Consider the following 15,402-nt stretch of genomic DNA (forward strand, 5'->3'; position numbering starts at 1 on the left):
ATACCATAAAAGTCACCTATTTAAAGCGTACAGTTAAGTGTGTTTCAGTGTATTCACCGAGCTGTGCAACCGTCACCCCAGTTTAATTTTAAGACATTTTCAACACCTACCATAAACACCCTATGTACATTAGCAGTCACTCATTTCTCCCAATCTCCCACCCCTGCCCCAGCCCCTGCCCCGGCTGTGGTTACTAATCTGCTTTCTGTCTCTATAGATTTCATTATTCTGGACATTTCATGTAAATGGAATCATACAACATGTGATCTTTTGTGACTGGCTTCTTTCACTTAATATTTTCAGAGTTCATCTACACTGTAGCATGTATTCATTCCTTTTTATGGCCAAATCATATTCCACTGTATGAATGCACATATTTCACTTATCTATTCATCAGTTACTGGACATTTGCATTTCTTCCACTGCTTGGCTACTATTAACAAAGCTGCTGTGAACATCCATGTACAAGTTTTTGTGTGGACGTATTTTACATTTCTTTTGGGCATATGCCGATGAATGGATATACTCTGGATAATACAGTTAACTCTATATTTAACCATTTGGGGAACTACCAGACTGTTATGCAAAGTATTGTTACCATTTTGCATTCCTAGCAGCAATGTATGAAGGTTCCCATTTCTCCACATCCTTGAAAACACTTGTTGGCGTCTGTCCTTTTGATTTTCACCATCCTAGAGGGCTAACTAGATACATTTTGTTGAGAAAGAATTTATTTTTAGACTATTTTCTATTTTTAAATGTTTACCGTTTTATAGGCAGGAATGAACTTAATCAGAAAGATTGAAACTAGAAGCAGAAACACACACACCAAGGCTCCTCCCTCATTTAATCAGATGTAAACGTGTGTGCTTTACACCCAGCGGTGCATACCATGTCCTCTGGAAGTGCCAGAGGTTCTCAGACTCGTTCTCGGAAGGGACCGTCAACACTTCCGCTGCCTCTGCTCCACAGGGTGCTCCAGCCTCTGCTTCAACAGCTCCACCACTCACTTGCCGCTCATTGGCAACTTGTTCCATTTGTCTAAGGCTCCAGCTGGCAAAGGTTTTAAAACTTAAAAAGATCCAAAATCTGCCTGTACTAGATTTCCTGGCTCTGCTTCCAGTTCTGCTCTCTGAAGGCACAAAAGAGACCTAATCTTCTACCTCTCAGGTCCCCACTTCCTTCCCTGAAGTATTTTCCCTCAGGTCTTCACTCTTTGAACCGTTTCTCACAGGTCATCCTTTCTACTCCCCTTTCCTAAGTTGACAGCTTCTGGGTCTATTTGTTGACATCCTGTTTTTAAGCATGTCCCTTTGAACTAAGCATGTTGTGCTTCAGATGGTGACAGAGGATTTATCATCTTCCTTTCTGTAAGCTAGAACATTTCTATGGCCTAACATATGTTTTACTCCTATTGAACTCACCAAAGCCATTAAACCTTTATTGCCACACTCTTCCTTGTAAGTTTTTGTTTTGTTTATTCTCATTTCTTAAACTGACAATACATGGTACAAAATTAAAAATATAGAAAGGAGTATTTGATACAGTGTCTTCCCTCTCCCGTTTCCCAGGCACCCATCTTTCCTTTCCAGAGCTACTCAGTGTGACTTGTTCTGGCATATCTTTACAGAGATTTTTAAAACACTTTATAGAAGTTTAATTTACATACCATAAAATACATCCATTTTAAGTATACAATTCAATTATTTTTAGTAAATTTACAGAGCTGTGCAATCATCACCACAATCCAGTTTTAGAACACTTCTGTTACCCAGAAAAGTCCCTTATACCTGTTTGCAATCAATCCACATTCCCAGCCCCAGACAACCTCCAATCTGCCTTTTTCCTTTTCTGCACATTTCATGTAAATAGAATTATATAATATCTAGTCTTTGCATCTAGCTTCTTAGCATGATGTTTTCAAGATTCATCCTTGTTATAGTGTGTACCAGTACTCCTTTTTATTGCTGGTTAGTATTCCATTGTATGGCTCTACCACATTTTGTTTATCCAGTTGCCAGTTGTTGGACATTTGGATTGTTTCATTTTTTTTTTTTTTTTCCGGATAACGTGAATCATGCTGCTATGAACATTTTTGTAAAAGTTTTTCTGTGGACATAGGTTTTCATTTCTTTTGCATATATACGCAGGACTGGAATTGCTGGGTCATATGGTAAGTTTATGTTTAGCTTTTAAGAAAATGCCAAAGTGCAAGCCCCACAAACAGCAAGAAAGTTGAAGAATGAGGTCAGCATTCAAAAATGGGGTCAAATCTACAGCTGGGAAGTGGTGTACAGACAGGTAGAATTTAGATCCTGAGCCTTTAATAAGCACTACCTTCGCTCAGTGCTCTCTGTTTTTAGACTCTATATGAGAACACCTAGGGCTTCCCTGGTGGCGCCGTGGTTAAGAATCCGCCTGCCAAGGCAGGGGACACGGGTTCGAGGCCTGGTCAGGGAAGATCCCAGATGCAGTGGAGCGACTAAGCGCATGTGCCACAGCTACTGAGCCTGCATTCTAGAGCCCGGGAGCCACAACTACTGAAGCCCATGCGCCTAGAGCCCATACTCCGCAACAAGAGAAGCCACTGCGATGAGAAACCCGCACACCGCAACCAAGAGTAGCCCCCGCTAGCCGCAACTAGAGAAAGCCCGTGCACAGCAATGAAGACCCAGTGCAGCCAAAAAAATTAATACATAAAATAAATAAGTTCAAAAAATAAATAAACAAATTAAAAAAAAAAAACAGAACACCTAATGCAGGTGGGAAGGTGGGAGGGACACTGTAAAGGTCATCTATGCTACATGTACAAGAACCCCGAGAGCACACCAATAGGTACCACATTTTTCACTGCTGTAGCCGATCATTCCCCCTGTACTACCACACTGTAGCATTCCCTTCCCTGATCTACTGCTACAGTCTCTTTGGAAGGTGTTTCAGAACTCTTGTTATGAGAGTGCCAGTTGAACTGTCCTCACTTCCTTCATTTATACCAGGATTGAAGACCTTGTGGTCCGAGATCCTGTCCAGAGAGCAAGCAGGCTAAGACTCTGTCTTTGTTGATGTATTTCATCAGAAAGGGCTCTACCCCCTCTCCTAGTTCATGGTGTGAAGTGTTCTTAGCCTCTCAGGAAAGTGGGGAGAATTGGAAAGACTCTACATGAGAATGCTAGGCTTTGTAAAACACTTTAGTTTTTTAAAAATAAGACTCATTTTGTATTGGACTTATAACAATCCTATGAAATACAAAGAAAGCCAAGAATCAGTGACATGAAATGATCACCAGTAAGAACTACAACAGTCACCGCTTATCTCGTAGCACAGGGCATTGTCCATGATCCTTAAGAAGAGTTACTAGAAATGCCTCGCCCATCCTGCCCCTAAACACCAACACAGCAATCATGTACCTTGAACGGTACATGATTGCTGTGTTGGAGTTTAGCGGGAGCATCTCACTTACCAGGGACTGGACTTTTACCTTGATTCCTTTGTAGTGACGGAGACATCCCTGGTGATGAAAAATTCCCTGGGATTGCAACCTCCAAGCCAGACATTTTGTGTGACACAAACTCAAGAACTCCCCAAGTCCTGCAGTAGCAGAAACAGTCACATATTTGAGAGTAACCCAGCATCTGAACTTGGGGACATTTCAGTGACAGCTCCAGTCCAGAGTGCCAGGCGTCTCCTGGCCCTGCCTCCAGCTCCAAGCCAGGGACAAATAGAGAGTAAGCACGTGGATGATATTAAAACCAAGCTTTCAAAGATTCTGGATGCCTAACACATCCCAAAAGAAAACCAAGATCCTCCACTACTCCCTTTAGGAATCCCTGATATTCACCAGCCGCTGGCCTGCACCGATCCCCTCAGCCAAGAGGAGCAGCCTGGTTCTGAAAATGCTGATCTGGGAAAGAACAGCCTGAGTCGTGAGGACCTAGGGACACTCGAAAATGGGATCGAATCCAGCAGTGGTCTTGCAGACATTACTACACTGGCGGAGGATATTCACCTTCCCCAGCTCTTTAGTTCTTTGAAAGATCTTGATCAATCCCAAGGTCCCAACGGGATCAAAGCCAAAGATGCCAGAGCCTTTAAGGTGAATCAGGTGCAGGAAAAGCCAAGTGTCATAAAGGTTCCCTCTGATCAACCCAGGAAGAACAAACAGAAAGCCTCTGAGCCTATCAGTGGCGCTCCCAAGGCCAAAATCCAGCCAAAGAATCCAGAGTGCCTGTTAGGGGGAGAAGTGGTTACATGCCACGCTGCAGTCAGTGACAGGGCTCCTGTGAACACGGCCAAGCACTCTCAAGGCAAACCTCAGAAAGCTGCATCCAGAAAGATCAGCAAAACTAAGAGCCACGGGCAGGAAAAGACCAAAAGGACCAGAGGAAGAAACAAGGCTGAAGAGAACAAGCAGTCAGGGAACAAAGTCAAGGCAGAAGAGAAGCCAACAATTCCCGAGACGAAGCGAAAAAAACACCAAACTGAGCTTTAAAAAGCCTCGAACCTCCCTAGGCATGCGCATGCTGGAGTCTGTGAAGGTTCTTCATGCGCTGGGGAAGAAGGATGATAAGAAAACTGGGCTCTCTTCCTGTCGGCTCTTGGGAAATTCAAGCAACCCCAAAGACCCCCAGCCATCCAGCCATGGCGGCATACCCCACATGAGGGTAAGAGTGCTGAGAAAACTCAAGTCGAAGCCCAGAAACCAGTCAGCAGTGCTGAAACAGAGTGTCTATCCTCATCCCAGTATGAGCGGCCTCCTCCTGGGAAGGTCAAGTTGATACCTCTGCCTTTTTCTGCCTGGGACAAGCCTCAAGCTCGACCCGCTCCTCGGAGGCCACAGTCTCTGGCCTCACATCGGCCTGCTGGGGCTTACCGTGCCCAGCCTGGTTCTACTGACTCAGCTCAACCTGCTGCAGTCAATTCATCCCAGCCAGTTCCTGCCTCTCTGCCAGGTCCCGCCAAACCAGCTCAGCCAACTGTGACCAACCCAACCCAACCGGCTTGGACCAACCATACCCAGCCTCGTGTCCCCTCAGTCTGCTGCTCTTAGGCCTGCACCCTACAAAACTTCATCTGGCGCTTCTCTCCAGCGGGAAGCCTGTTCCCCCTGCTGTGACTAAGCGCCAGTCCCCATCCAAGCTCCAAACCCAACTTCTATGCCAAGACTTCAGCAAGCAACGAGTTCCATGGAGGGAACCCAACGTGCCTGAGCCAGTCATGTCAAAGCCCATCGAACAAGAGCAGAGGCCAGAGCGAGAGGCCATGAAGAGGCGGGCTCAACAACGTGAGAATGCTGCCAGATACACCTCTTCGGGGAAGCTGCAATTTTTCACTGAGAGGGAAAAAGAAATGGAAATTGCTGTCTACTACGGATACGTCAAGTGAGAGCTGCTAGGATTCTTGGTGCCACCTTGGCTACCAGCTGTTCTTCCATACATAGGTAAGATAGGTATAGAACTGAATAAGTAAATGGAATACAATTAATAGATGAGTAATAAACCTTAAGAATTTTGAGATGCTGCTAACTGGGGCGTGAGAAAGGAAGGACTGAAAGTTGGATGGGAGAATGAAGGAAAGGGGTAAAAACTGAGCAAAGAGGAAGGAACTTGGCCCAGGGCTAGGAAGGCCAAAAGAGACGTATGGATTTAGGAAAGGAAGCAGGAGCGAGGATGAAATGGCAGAAGTAAAAAGCAGGGTCAGAGGTCTGGGTTGAAAGAACACAATTGGAGTAGAGTTGAAGGTGACAGAAGATGAGTCTAGGTTTACTAGGAGAAATAGAAAAAGTCTCTCGGGGACGCTGGCCTTAAGTCTCACAACCACCAGATAGGTATTTCAGAAAACAAGAGGTTCAGGACACATCTCTGAAAGGTCTGAGTTGCCTTATTCAGGTGTGACTATAGTGGGGGAATAGGGAAATCTACCAGAGAAGTGGCTAGGGCTCAGAGTTATCCTAGGGGCAGCTGACGACAGGGGCAGAGCCAAGGGAACTGCTGCATCAGGAGGCCCACGAATAGGGCCTGGTATGTAAATCACGATGTACTCAACACCTAAGCACGAGGGGAGCGAATGCGCTCTTCAGTTAACCTTGGCAAAGACAGGCAAGGCCGGTATTCCTGTGCCACTTCACTTACAGAGGTGCAGCAAAGGGCTGAGGTCACATCCCATGTGGAGGTACAAGGACTCAATTTGAGGCCCAAATGCCTCTGAAGTCCTCTGTATTTGCAGATGCCCGTAGGCGGCCAACCTGGCTTTCAGAGCACAGCATCCTGAGGTTACTGGTGGACGAGATCAAACTTCTGCACGCGCCTAAATATTAACTTGAGGGGCTTCCTCCATTGAGCAGGGCACGTGCCGCCTTTTGTAAACATCACCATCTACTGAAACGCATGAGAAAAAATCCGACGGAAGCGTCCACTCTCACGGGTGAGAGTGGTGGGGGCACGCGCACTGGGCAGCAGCTCCAACAGCCACAGGACGCAGGCGCCCAGGGGTTCAGAGGCTCCCTGGGAGGCCTCGTGGGGCAGCTCGAGGGAGTGACGATGGGAGAGAGCGGCAGGGCTGGGCGTGAAAAGGAATGCAGTGGGGAGAAGGGAGAGATGGAGACAGTGGATAGTGACTATGGGAAAATGGGCAATTTTCATTTTCAAAATTATTTTTTTGAGATGTCATTCACATGCCATAAAATTCACCTTCTGAAACTGCAAATTCAGTGTCATTTAGTACATCCACAAGCCTATGCAACCATCACCGGCATCTAACCCATCACGTTTTCATCACCCCAAAAAGAAGCCCCCTTAAGCATCAGCAGGCACTCTTCATCCCCTCTTCCTTCAGCCCTGGCAACCATTAATTTGCTTTCTGTTGCTATGGTTTTGCCTTTTCTGGACATTTCATGAAATAATACAAATGTGACCGCTGTCTCTGGCTTCTTTCACTTAGCATAATGTTTTCAAGTTCGTCCATGTTGTAGCATGTGTTAGTACTTCATTCCTTTTTATGGCTGTATAATATTTCACATATCCACCACATTTAAAAAAATCCATTCATCCACTGATGGGCATTTGGGTTTTTTTCACTAATAATGTCCATTTTTTGAGAGTTTATTCTGTGCCAGGCAGCACCAGGCTGAGTTACTGACCTTACTTCACAGATTAAGAGGCTTGGAGAGTGTGAAGAGTTTGCCCTAGATTAAGAGCTAGCAATTGGGGGAACTGGGGTTTGAACTCAGGCAAACTTCAGAGGTAATAGATTCACATGACAGAACACTAGAAAAGGTACACAAGGGTATTCAATGAAAAGTGACCCTTTTCCCCACGTTCCCCAGCCACACATTTCCCTCCTCAGAGACATCTGCTTTGGCCGTGCTGTGGATCCTTCCAGAGAAATATTTATACCCCAACATTTATGTATCACAACTTATTGACTAATCTGTCCCACTGATTTGAAATGTCACTTTTATGGTATAACAGATTCTTATACGTATATATATATTTTAATGTATTTATTTATTTATTTTTGGCTGCTTTGGGTCTTTGTTGCTGTGCGCAGGCTTTCTCTAGTTGCGGCAAGCGGGCTTCTCATTGCGGTGGCTCCTCGTGTTGCCGAGCACGGGCTCTAGGCGCGTGGGCTTCAGTAGTTGTGGCACACAGGCTCAGTAGTTGTGTCTCACGGGCTTAGCTTCTCCATGGCATGTGGGATCTTCCTGGGCCAGGGATCGAACCCATATCCCCTGCATTGGCAGGAGGATTTTTAACCACTGCACCACCAGGAAAGCCCCTTATACGTATTTATATTTCTCTTTTCAGAGCTGTCCTGACTCTTTCTTGCCTATCTGTTATGTTTGCCATTTCTCTAAAATTCTTTTTATCTTCTTTTTGATTTAAAAAAATTTTTTCCTCTTCTTGTTTGTTTCTCTTAAGGCATTATCCATTATGTTCATTCACTCGTATTATTTTATTTAATTTATTTAATTAATTAACTTATTTATTTTTGGAGGTGTCGGGTATTAGTTGCAGCACGTGGGCTCTTTGTTGCAGTGCGTGGGCTCTTCCTTGCGGCTCGTGGGCTCTCCAGTTGTGGCGCGTGGGCTCCAGAGCACGTGGGCTCAGTAGTTGCGGCGTGCGGGCTTAGTTGCCCTGCAGCATGTGGGATCTCAGTTCCCCAACCAGGGACCGAACCTGCATCCCCTGCACTGCAAGGTGGATTCTTAACCACTGGACAACCAGGGAAGTCCCCACTCTTGTATTATTTTAAATTTAGTCCTCATTTCTGAAACTTTTTTCTTTTATTTTGAATTCTGTCTTGAGTTCTATCATCTTACCTAATTCTGGTTTATGCTGTTCTTTCATCTTTTTTTTATTATGGTAAAATATACATAAAACAAAATTTATTATTTCAACCATTTTCAAGTATACAATTCAGTGACATTAAATACATTCACAATGCTGTGCAACCATCACCACTGTGCAAATTCAAAATAATTATGTCAAAAGATTGAGCAGGACATCAGAAAGATGGAGGCAGCAGCATAGCTTCTGAATCTCTCCAAACCCTTTCATGGAAGAAGATCAACTAAAACCAAACACCCATAGGTGGCATTTATCAGCATTTACCATTTCCAGAACTTTTCCACCATCCCAAACAGAGACTCTATAGCCACTAAACAATAACTTCCCATTCCCTCCTCGATCCATGTTCTTTCATCTTTCGCATTGTTTTTCCTAACATCTTTTAGCCCACTTTGAAATAATAGGTTACAGTTTTGATCTGTTTTGTGGACCTGTCTTTTCCAACTTGATTTTATTGTCTGAAGACATGCTATTCTGCTCCTTATTCTCTTTTTTCTTACACTACCTCTGTACGGGATTTGATCCCAATCCTTTTCTGTTACTGATTTTTGGATGAAAAAAGTTTTACAGCACTTTGAAAAGGTGGTGCGAGGCCATGTGGAAACATGTTCTTCATGGCTGTTTCATCAATGCTTCACTTATACTGCTTTGGAATAACTGTTTTCCAGGAGGCATAAACCAGTGGGCTTTACCATTGGACAGAGTGCAGAGAAAGGACCCCACGAAAGCTGATCACCTTAGCAGAAATGACTTAGTTATGATTTCACCCAAGATTGGTCACAAACCAGCCTGGGAAACTCAAGGCACCAGAGACAAGGCATAATGCCATCTTTCCTTCTCTCTGCCTCAGCTCTCAAGGATTGGTCACCTCCATGTTATTAGTAACTATTATTTGGTTTCTGTTCATAATTACTATCAGGAGACACAGCACTTAGGGGCCTAATTACACTGCCTAGCTACGCACCATTCTTCTTCATCTTGGCTTCCTGTCCACCAGCAGGAACCTGATTTAGTTTTGTTCTCCCTTCACCACAGCCCAGTAATTTTTGTGCATGACTCTCAGTCTCACCAGAATCTGTATCTCTCACTCTGCCCCAACATTCCACCCCATCATTCGCTCCCTGAAGTGTACTCTAGAAATTTCGGTCAACTGGATATTTTACCACTGTTCACCATCTCTTATGAAACCAGAAGACGAGCAGCTTTCTTATGGAATGACGGAGAACTTGTAAAGATAAAACACCAGTCTGCAGGAGAAAGGGAAGAAGAGAATGATGGAAATCGTTTCTGCAAAACTAGTTTTACATTACGTTTTGTTTGTTCCTGGTAAAGAAACTGAAATCTTCTAAACATTAAAAAAAAAATCTAAACCACTAAAGTCAATAATACAGGAATATAACTTTTGAAAAAAAGTTCTTTGGCTGCGCAGCATGTGGGATCTTAGCTCCCCAACCAGGGGTTGAACCCACGCCTGCTGCATTGGAAGCGCAGAGTCTTCACCACGGGACCACCAGGGAAGTCCCAGGAATATCACTTTTAAAGGAGAAGTTATAAACCCCTTGGTTCTATGAACTGGAGATTTTTAGTAAGAAGTCATGTATTTTAAATGACTTGGAGCTTTAAAGGAAGGAAGGAAGGAAGGGAGGAAGGAAAGAAGGAAGGAAGAAAAAGGGACTTCCTTGGTGGGGCAGTGGATATAATATCAAAAGTAAATTAATTAATTAAATAAATTTTAAAAAGAAAAAAAAAATGCTGAAATCCACTGACTAATTATTCAGGCTATTATATCTTGCTATTTCCAGATACATCCCTTTATAAACTTTTGGTAAAAGGTTATCGTATGTCAGAACAAATGAATTACAGACTTTTCTATTTTTCCAAAATTTGAGAAATTCCCTTACATTTCTCCCTTCAAATTTTATAACAAGGGAAAAGTAGTGACAACCCTTATACTTACATTCAATTGCATCATCTGGCCACATGCCTTCTACATCAATCAAGTATCTACAAAACAACAAAATTCGAGTCATTTGTAAATAAAAAGGAAAGAAAATCAAGTTTTTGCAAAAAAAGGTCCAATTGTGCTTTACAAATACAGATAGAAAAATCCTAAGAAAATATCAGCATATCTAATCAATAATTATTAAAGCATGATATATACCATGACTACAAAAAGGCTTTATTCCGGAGTTTCCCTGGTGGCGCAGTGTTGAGAATCTGCCTGCCAATGCACGGGACACGGATTCGAGCTCTGGTCTGGGAAGATCGCACATGCCCCGGAGCGACTGGGTCCGTGAGCCACAACTACTGAGCCTGCGCGTCTGGAGCCCGTGCTCTGCAACAAGAGAGGCCGCGATAGTGAGAGGCCCGCCCACCGCGATGAACAGTGGCCCCCGCTTGCCGCAACTAGGGAAAGCGCTCGCATAGAAACAAAGACCCAACACAGCCAAAAAAAAAAAAAAAAAAAAAAAAAAAACAGGCTTTATTCCAAGGACCAAGGATGCAAGGATAACGCAACTTTAGAAAATCTATTAATATAGTTATTTACATTAATACAACAATTTAATCAATAAATGAAAGAGAATAAAATACAGGACCAAACTGGCAGATGTTAAAAAGTTATCTGATAACATACAACGGTCAGTTTCGGTCAAAATGCTTTGTACACTAAAAACAGGAGACTTAATATGACAAGAGTATTCATCAAGAACCAACAAATAACAAAAGACAAATTAGGACAAATATTAACATCATATCTAAAAAACCCTATCTAATCAACCACAGGAGCCAGAAACTTAGGAATCACCATCACTGACAGCTATTTCTCCCTCACCCTCATCCTCAACCCACCACCAGTGCTGACAATGATACTGCCTACATACCTCTAGAATCTGTCCACATCTTTCCACCAAAATGACCACCATACCCTGGTCCAAGCCACCATTATGCCCAATTTCTACACAAGTCTCCTAACTTGCTTCCTCGCTTCCACTCTTTCTCCCTGCAGTGTATTCTCCACTCGGTAGCAAAACGATAGGTTGAAAATGCAATTGGGTATGTTCCACACACTCACCTTCAACAAAAATAGTTCAATGGTTTTCTATTACTCTTCAAGTCTGAAACCTTAAACATAAGCCTGCACGATCGAGCTCCTACCCACACTTGCAGCTCCATTATAATGACATGCTCCCCCAACGGCCCCACCTTCCTGGCCAGTTCCTCCAACACAGCATATGCTTTCCTCTTAGAGGGTCTTTTGCTATTCCTTATGCTCAGAAATCTCTCCCCAACGTCCCTATCTGGTTAATACCTACTCATCCTTCAGATATCAGCTGAAACATCCCTAAACCTTCTCTAATCTCCATGATGAGATCAAATCCTCCCTAAAATATGCTCTCATGGTACCATGTCCCTCTCCTTGGCACCTGTCAGAGTTGTAATTCTACATGCAGAGTGTGATTCTTGAATAGCTATTCCCTCTCTGGACTGCTAGAATTCACAAAGGGCAGGCAGGTCAAGTCTCCTCACTCACAAAATTTCTCAAGTCTTTTTGCTAGCACCCAGCACAGTGCTTAAACATAACAGATGCTCAATACGTATTTCCTGCATGAACAACCATACATTGGTACAGTGTAGCAACACCCACAAAAAGCATAAGGGCATAAACTCCTTGATGCAGAAGTCCCATTCTGAGTGAAGTTAACTGAGACAAAGCATATATATTCAAAGATGTTCACACAGGAATGTTCATTACTTTGATGTTTTATAATATCAAAAACTTCTGACTTGTACATGTTCATCAGTAAGCAAAGGAACAATGCAGCCTTAAAAAAAAAAATAAACCGATCAACAAAGGATTAATCTCCAAAATATATCAATAGGTCATGCAGCTCACTATTAAAAACACAAACAACCCAATCAAAAAATGGGCTGAAGACCTAAATAGACATTTCTCCAAAGAAGACATACAGATGGCCAAGAAGCACACGAAAAGCTGCTCAACATCACTAATTATTAAAGAAATGCAAATCAAAACTACAATGAGGTATCACCTCACACCGCTTAGAATGGGCATCATCAGAAAATCTACAAACAGCAAATGCTGGAGAGGATGTGAGGAAAGGGAACCCTCTTGCACTGCTGGTGGGAATGTAAACTGATACAGCCACTATGGAGAACAGTATGCAGGTTCCTTAAAAACTAAAAATAGAATTACCATATGACCCAGTAATCCCACTACTGGGCATATACCCAGAGAAAACCATAATTCAAAAAGACATATGCACCCCAATGTTCACTGCAGCACTATTCACAATAGCTAGGTCACGGAAGCAACCTAAACGCCCATCGACAGGTGCACGGACAAAGAAGATGTGGTACGCATATACAATGGAATATTACTCAGCGATAAAAAAGAACGAACTTGGGTCATTTGTAGAGACGTGGATGGACCTCGAGACTGTCATACAGAGTGAAGTCAGTCAGAAAGAGAAAAACAAATATTATATATTAATGCATATATGTGGAATCTAGAAAAGTGGTACAGAAGAACCGGTTTGCAAGGCAGAAATAGAGACACAGATGTAGAGAACAAACGTATGGACATCAAGGGGGGAAAGCGGGGCAGGGCGGGGGTCGGTGGTGGTGAGATGAATTGGGAGATTGGGATTGACATATATACACTAATATGTATAAAATAGATAACTAATAAGAACCTGCTGTATAAAAAATAAATAAATTTTTTAAATTCAAAAATAAATAAATAAATAAACTAATTAAAAAAAAAAAAAAAAAAAAAAAAGAATGAGGTTGGGAGACTGTCAAAACAGCACACAGATCACACACTCAAGCCCCGGAAGATGGGGAACTGCCTTAAGTCCCCCACTTCGGATGACATCTCCCTGCCTCACAAGTCTCAATCCGACTGGGCTAGCTTTGGCAAGGGGACGGAGCTGGATCAGGAGCTGCTGCTGCCATATCTGGATCAAGTTCCAGTTTTGGTCTCTCATCCAACACCTAGTCAGACTCGCCTAGCACCTCAGCTGAGAGGAGCAAATTAGGATAGCTCAAAGAATAGGCCTCATACAGCATCAGCCTGAAGGAGTTTATGACCCTGGAAGAAATGGATCAGAAAAAAGGATCCGGGGGACTTCCCTGGTGGTGCAGCGGCTAAAGACTCCACACTCCCAACGCAGGGGGCCCGGGTTCGTTCCCCGGTCAGGGAACTAGATCCCACATGCATGCCGCAACTAAGAGTTTGCATGCCACAACTAAGGAGCCCACCGACTGCAATTAAGACCCGGCGCAACCAAATAAATGAATAAATAAAATAAAACAAATATTTAAAAAAAAGATCGGGGAGTGTGTGATCTGTATGATGCACTTTGTTTATGAGAACCCAATTTGATTTCTGCTGTGTATGCAGATCACCTGGGCTGTACAGATGACTGGCTGATGAGATCCTTCACGTGCCCCTCCTGCATGGAGACAGTTGATGCAGCACTGCTTTTGTCCTACGAGACTAACTGAGCCAGTGTCTCTCACCTGACTTCAAGTGAACCATCATTTTTGGTGGTTTTGATCTTTTGTGGTTGAGCCCAAAGAGCCAGGGATTAGGAATTAAGATCATGCATGAAAGTTTCCTAAAAATTCCTGAACGGCTGCAGATGTTGGGGAAAAGCACGTGATATTTTAGAAATTTAGGGGGAAAAAGGAGGATGGTATTTTTATGTAAAGCCTTCACCCAGTGTTGAAAAATATAATTGTTATTTAGATCTTGTTATTCCTCCAGTACATAGGAATTGTGTAAAGTGTTACAGCAGCTATATATGTTTCAACTGTGTGCCAAAGATTAGGATAAAGATAGTGGTTGTTTTTCCTAAGTGAGATAACTTTCTTCTTCCCCCTACCCAAATTCTTTTCTGAAGTTGCTGGCATTTGGGTCAAGGTTTTATGAAAAGCCACATTTTAGAACACTGGCACAAAAAAAGGAGTTTTAAGCTGGTTTGCATAGTTCTTTTTTTGTTTTAGAATAAACATAGAGCACTTATATTTTTTACTTTATAGGAACTCCACAAGTTAAGGTCCCATTGTTCTTTTGCTGTGATTGTTGTTACTATTGATGTTGCTGTTTTCTGTCTTTGCTGGTTCTTTCTAATCTACCATTTGTCATTATTGGCATATGATCATCTCAGGGTCACAAGATGGCTGCTGTAAAACCAAATATCATATTCTCACAAAACAAGGAGGAAGCAGAAAAAGAGCCCAAATGGTCATTTTCCTAATGCCTATTTATCTTTTCTCAGAGAAAAATATCATTCTCATAAGCACAATAACAGCCTTCCCTTAATTACTCATTTGCCAAAACAGACTGATATGACCATTCGTAAGACAATTCATGGCAAAGAGGGATATGATAATGATTGTCTTAGCCTAACAAGGATTTATCCACTCAAGCTGAATGCTTCACTCCTCAAAAAAGTCATAAAGCTCTATGAGCAAGGAAGAACTACTAAGTGACTGTTAAGTAAACCATCAGAATTGTTTGTCCAAGACCATACGATTCTTTCTTTCCACTGGAAATGGAATTCATTGCCTTAGGTCTTTTTCAATAGTGTACTATTACTGTTGGGGCTGGCTCTGTGCTTGAAAACCAGCTGAAAACCAGTTATAACCTGTTACAAGTGCTATATCTGTTTGCAGTTAAGAAATGCAGAATTCAAAGTGATCTCCTAGCTTGTAAGCCAACTGAGATTCACTGTCCCTCTTCTATAAAAAAAATGAGCTAATGTGTCCAGAAACTAACTCTAGTAAAGTGGGGTTTATTAACATTACCCTTTCTTATGAGTTTCGTCAAATTATTTTGGTTGTTAACATGGTGATAATTAAAAGTCAAGGTAAATTTTAAATATTAAGAATTCTGATGTATTGAGCTTGAATTATGCCACCATGCTTATGTAAAAATGAAAGTGGCACCATGGTTACACTGAGAAAAGTTTCTCAGTTGTAACCATTTTGATTTCTTCTTTCCTGTGACCTCCTTCCCTGTTGTCTTGAA

At 42.6% G+C, this 15,402-nt stretch overlaps 1 long non-coding RNA gene and 1 pseudogene across 2 annotated transcripts; one reads left to right on the forward strand and one right to left on the reverse strand.

The window, feature by feature from the left end:
* Positions 1 to 2,037: 2,037 nt before the first annotated feature.
* LOC309621539 lies at positions 2,038 to 10,350 on the reverse strand. The gene is made up of 2 exons (XR_014240077.1): positions 10,303 to 10,350; positions 2,038 to 9,592 (listed from the first exon to the last, which is right to left on the reverse strand). It is a non-coding gene; the product is annotated as an uncharacterized lncRNA (long non-coding RNA).
* Positions 10,351 to 12,269: 1,919 nt separating this feature from the next.
* On the forward strand, positions 12,270 to 15,162 carry LOC309621540 (RING finger protein 11-like; annotated as a pseudogene). Its single transcript has 2 exons — positions 12,270 to 13,493; positions 13,708 to 15,162. The product of its transcript is annotated as an RING finger protein 11-like (transcript).
* The last annotated feature ends 240 nt before the right edge of the window (positions 15,163 to 15,402 follow it).

This window comes from Balaenoptera borealis (assembly GCF_965194805.1).
Source record: "Balaenoptera borealis genome assembly, contig: HAP1_SCAFFOLD_618, whole genome shotgun sequence".
Classification (NCBI taxonomy): domain Eukaryota; kingdom Metazoa; phylum Chordata; class Mammalia; order Artiodactyla; family Balaenopteridae; genus Balaenoptera; species Balaenoptera borealis.